Source organism: Paramormyrops kingsleyae, chromosome 24, assembly GCF_048594095.1.
Source record: "Paramormyrops kingsleyae isolate MSU_618 chromosome 24, PKINGS_0.4, whole genome shotgun sequence".
Classification (NCBI taxonomy): Eukaryota; Metazoa; Chordata; class Actinopteri; order Osteoglossiformes; family Mormyridae; genus Paramormyrops; species Paramormyrops kingsleyae.
The window spans coordinates 22,439,210-22,445,056 of NC_132820.1; the positions used below are offsets into that span (position 1 = coordinate 22,439,210).

The 5,847-nt window shown below is 39.1% G+C and overlaps 1 long non-coding RNA gene across 1 annotated transcript; it reads right to left on the minus strand.

The window, feature by feature from the left end:
* Nucleotides 1-2,075: 2,075 nt before the first annotated feature.
* LOC140582383 (uncharacterized) lies at nt 2,076-4,462 on the minus strand. The gene is made up of 2 exons (XR_011985324.1): nt 3,301-4,462; nt 2,076-2,341 (listed from the first exon to the last, which is right to left on the minus strand). It is a non-coding gene; the product is annotated as an uncharacterized lncRNA (long non-coding RNA).
* Nucleotides 4,463-5,847: the final 1,385 nt, after the last annotated feature.

A 5,847-nucleotide genomic window follows, 5' to 3' on the forward strand; every position in this document is an offset into this window, starting at 1 on the left:
CAAAATAAAAATACATTTTTACTCAGCTGTTTTACTTAATAACCTGTCCTGAACCTGACAAAACTTGTAAAATGAATTTGTTGCATGTGTGTACGTAGAGCTTTAAAACGTAAGAAAAAATAGACACTAAACATTTAATTTTAAACAAAAAATAGTTTTATGAGCACATTTGAGGAGCTCTTTTCCAAAATGCGATAACTCCATTTCAATAGTTTTCAGGGAAATTAATTGTTTTACCTAGACCCACACATTTTGTGAATATTCAATTTATCCTGTTAAAATGTTTTTTGCTTAGTCTGAACATGTTGAATAATGATTATTAAATCAAACAACTATATTGTTGTTGAAAAATTCAAAGTAAATTTTTTTTCTTTTCAAAACGCTATAAATCCATCCATTTTTCCCAAAAATTGATGGTTGTCTTTTTTTAAAAGTCTTTTGTCTTTTATTTTTCATGTTCGCAGTTATTAATAAACAATTAAAATGTCTCATTGCAATATTTTACATATTCCTAATCATTACTTTTGCTGGTTCTTTGTCACAGCTTTTAGGGGCCGTGTACATGAACGCGTCCTGCATCAGCACCGAAAACTTAGAGAGAGAGAGAGAGAGAGAGAGAGAGAGAGAGAGAGAGAATAAGATTTTTTTACTTATTTTGAGGAATTATAGCCTAATGAACAAACATCTGTTAGGAGCGCAGCCACGTTGGATTGCGAGAACGTTCACTAGGCTAAAATTAAGTTCGGTGCTTATTGGGGTTTGGAAAGAAACTGCATCTTGCAGTACATTTTAAACAAGGAAATTATTATTGGCGTTTATCGCGTTTTGGAAAAGAGCTCTTCATTTATTGTTTGAAATAAAACAGTGTGCTTCAATAATTAAAGTTCGCAATGTTTTGTTTGTTTTCTCCGCTTAGAAAATGCAGTGAAAAAGGATGGCCGCAATGATCGTGCTACAGGAGTCTGCAAGAAGCTGGTGAGCCACTTCTCTCACAGCTGGAAGGCCAGCGATGCCCTGGCAAAAGTCCAGAAGGAACTCAATCTACCATCACATTGTCTCATCTCAGAATGCCAAACAAGATGGGGTTCCAGACAGATGATGATCAGCAGGATATTAGAGCAGCAGCAGGCTTTAACTCAGGTCCTGTCTGCAGACAAGAAGCTGCGGCATCTAATTCCAACCTGGCAAGATATAGATGTGCTGGAGTCTGTAAGCAAGTCACTGGGCCCAATGCTGGATTTCACTGATGCACTTTCAGGCGATGAATACGTCAGTGTCTCCTTTGTAAAGCCAGTTCTTCAGCTCTTCAACACTTCACTACTGGAAATGCGAGAGGAAGACACAGACCTGACCAAGAACATAAAGATGAAGATGCTGGACTACCTCAATGAGAAATACGAAGATGATGATACTCAGAAGCTGCTAGATATGGCATATTTTTTGGACCCCCGGTTCAAGATAGACTTCATCAGTGCAGACAAGAAGACCCAAGTTAAGGCCAGAGTGGTATCACAGATGATGGAATGCCAGGAGAAATCAAGCTGCAGCACTGACGTGGAGCCCAACGTTACCAGTGCACCCCAGGCAAAGAAAGCAAAGAAGTCACTGGGAAGCTTCTTTAAACAGAGAGAAACTGAAGCAAAGGGTGATTCCTCTCTGACCCTAAAGGATGCTTTGGAAGCAGAGCTAAACACTTACCTGCTAACACCTCCAATAGACAAAGAGGAGGATCCACTTGCATGGTGGAAAGTACACAAACTAAGCTTTCCTCATCTCGCCAGACTTGCCCGCAAAAACCTGTGTATTCCTGCGACAAGCTCGCCGTCAGAGAGACTTTTCAGTACTAGTGGCAACATCGTCACTTGCCAACGAACCTGTCTCAAGCCTGCAAAGGTTGATAGTAGAGGTCGACCGATATGGGTTTTTCAATAGCCGATGCCGATGACGATATTTAGGAGTCAGGGTCAGCCGATGGCCGATATATGCTGCCGATATTTTTTGGCCGAAAATTGGACGTTTTCCCCTCTATTTGCATGATAAAATATCACATTAATAATAACAAACGATACACAAAATTTCTCAACTTAGCATTTACTGAATACTGACTTGTGTAAATTTAAATATAAACTTAAATAACAAAAACACAATACAACTTATAAACAACTTAAACTTATAAACAATAAAGATAGCAGCATCAGAATCTCTTTAGCAGCAAACTCATTCTTCAGCTCCCAAGCTCACCAGTCTGCTGCAGATATTGCACCTGGCTTTTCCTGGTGTTGGCTTTGTGAAATGCTGCCATACAGGATTAGATTTTTGTTCAGCCATCAGACAGCAATTACTAAAACAGAAGAATAAATGCAAGGTTAGAATTTTTATTATAGTACCTTCATCTTCAATTCATTCTACAATTCCAGTATTCCATGCACATTAAAACAATTACACTCTAATACATTTTGAAGAAAAAAAAAACACTAAGTGCATCATGGTATGATGAGTAGTGTACACTAACATGTTGTTTCTGTTGTTAGCAGACAGATAGCTTAAAGCCAAATTCACAATCAGAATCTAGTGATCCCGGAAAATAAAATAAAATAACTGTCGTATTGCACAGCCTTGTATGCAAGGACAACATAAGCCCCTAGTGATTGTGACGTTGTCTACGTATAAGCCCGTATAAAGGACAGACATGTTTAATGAGGAAACTAACTGCGCAAAGTCATGCACTTTTTATCTAGACGTCTGACAAATTGTTTGAATCTCCGGTCTCAAATGAAAAAAAGTTGCACAGAAGGACCATTGTCAGCATCAGCTCAAGTAAATGGTAACCAGGCTTTCGAACAAACACTTTTCTCCGCCATGCATTGTTCTTAGCAGCTCTGTATTTCCCGAGGACGGCGCTGTCTGTGATCAGGGCAGAGTAACGCAACTCTCACACACGCTGCAGTATCTGAGAGCTGCCTGCTCCGCCCCACACACTCACAGAGTGAAATTAACTCTCCGACACAAGAAAAAAAACATAACTGATAACATCGGGCTGATATGGTAATAATTAAAATGTTAACAACTAAAATGATTTTTAACGATTAAAAAACGTCTGTGAGCCCACCAATAAGCGCACAAAACGAACTCTATTAGAATCAATGATCCTTAATGTTACCTGTAAGCTACAGTTGGTTGAAGGCTCATTATCATTACCCCAGTTCCCAATAGCGTAATTCGCGTTTTCTTTTAAAGCAACATTTCATAGCAAACTACTTAAATAAACAGGTCATTGAAAGATCAGAATTTAAGCCTTACCGTTTTATCCCAGGACTCTTCCAAAAACTTCTGGCTGTGGCCCTGCACAAGGCAGCATGGGTCACGTGTTCCACAGCAACAATATTAATAACACTGGGCTGCCCGCAGACGTGCCTGTCTGAAAATCGGCGTAGTGCACTCGGATATCGGCCGATGCGGATACATTAAAAATGCTAAATATCGGCCCGATATATCGGTCGACCTCTAGTTGATAGACTTGTATTCTTAGCTAAAAACCTTGAGTTAGCAAAGCAAATAAAAAAATATATATTTAAGTTATGTTATGAACCAATCAGGGGGGTTGGTGTTGCAAAGCTGCTGTTTAAATGTGTTCAGCTTTTCTGTTTACAGGAATATGTTCTCTAATCTGTTTAGAAGATTTAATACAAAATATATAAAAATTTTATTTCATTTAGTTTATTTCATATATTTAGCCATGATTATGATGACCAACACCAACACTGTTTTACTTTGGCACTTTGGCTAAGAAAAGTTGACTTAAAAGATTGTGAACCAAAATGCTTATAAGTTGTTTTATAAAAAATATATTTATTTTAAGTTATATTGTTGTAAATCAATCAGGGGGGTTGGTGTAAAGCTGCTGTTTTATTTAAAAATGTGTTCTGCTTTTGTGTTTACAGAAATGTTCGAATTTTGGAATAAAATATTAAGTAACCTTTTTGTCACTTGTAATGAAGCTTGCTTATTAGTGAAATTATTAATATGTAATTATTGGTAATTATTGACTTTAGCCTGGATTGATGGCTCTCAATATCGCAATATATATCGTTTGGAAAAAAATATCGCAATGTAATTTTTTTCCAATATCGTGCAGCCCTACTCTGCACAAGGGTCGGGCTAAAACGGCATCATACACCTTCCCAAAACACATAAAATCAGTAAGCTTGGGAATGAAATAGGTTAATCGCACAATAAACAGCACAACAGATCAAATAAAATGCTAATAAATGTTAATAATGTTAATATTGATGAATAAGTGCTACAGTGATCAACCAAAACAGTGCTCAATAAAATCTTTACGTGCCATTAAATAAAATCCATACCAAATAAAACACACACACAGAAAAACAAAGCACACTTACCTAAAACCCGAAGTGTCCTCTGTGTGCTTCAGGAAAGTGCATCACGTGAACCCTGTAGGATGGAGTGTCACCACCTAGACGTACCGGGGCAGCTTTCGCCTAGGATCAAGGCAGTTGGATGGATGTCAACTTACCTCTGGGGGTAGGTCGTTTAGATAGATGGCTGCTTCCTTCTGGGGGCTGGGGGTTTGGGTGAATGTCAGCTTACTTCTGTGATCAGGGTCTTTGGGTGGAAGTGAGCTTACCTCTGGGGTCAGGGGGTTGAGTTGAAAGCAGCTTGCCTCTGGGGTTGGAACATTTGGGTGGATGTGATCTTACATGAGGGGCCTGCATTTTTGGGTGGACAGCAGTTTGCCTCTGAGATCGTCTGCAGCCGCCCCCCAACTTTCACAGCCAGGACCCCCTCCCTTCCCTAAGGTAGAATAATTCAGACATCCCAACCTGCAAAAACTCAGTTCAGTGAGGTGCCCCCAACCGCCCGACAAGGAGTGAGATGTAACTCCAACAAACTTGATTTCACAGTTTAATTTCTTCATTAATTTCCTCTAGTCAGCGCACTAAATTACGAAGGTCAATATTATGTATTATTTTGACAATAATATAAGTAGATTATTTTACCATTTATGCAAATTCCTTAATTATATTCCATTGCTACGTTACAAAAGTCTTCAAGGAGTCTTTCATGACAGCATTGGCAACTAACCAAGTGTCTAACTAGTGTAGACCTGAATAATACAGCACATGAAATGACACTTGTTAAACTCACCTCAACATGCATTTTACAGTCGTTTAAACCGTCATGAGCAATGCTGAAATCACTGTTGCTAACAGTACAGCACGCAACACTGTCATTATTTTCATCCTTATTAAACATGGATACACTTTCTGAAGTGAAATGCGTTTTATACTTCCGTTTTTTGGGGCACTCTCCGTCTGTCATGATGCTCCACTGAACCGATAACTTCGGTCCTCGAGAAGTTAAATAGAAGCCCGCCCACATTGAAATCTGATTGGCTTATTTTGCTAAGTAAACCAATCAGGATGCTGTCTGTCTAGCACGGGCTACAGTCACACACGCAGGGATCAACACATATATGCAGGTTCTCTCTTTCTCTCTCTCTCTCGCTCATTCCGTCGTACGCGCGCGTCTCTCCAGTGCGCGATGCACACACTACTGTCTCGCATGCATGCTCTTGTTTACTTCCTCTTCTTTCCGGGATATTTTATTCAATTTGCGGGTATCAGGGAGTCGCTGTCAATATATGGGAGACTCCCGGAACTTCCGGGAGAGTCGGGATGTCTGGATAACTGCTTATTTGTACTATAATGATAGCTGTTAATTTTCAGGGAGCTATGATGATATTCGAAATTGTGCAGGGTTATATAAGTACTGTGAAGCTGTCGTTATCCAGTTAAATGTTTAAAAATATGTATTATTTTATCA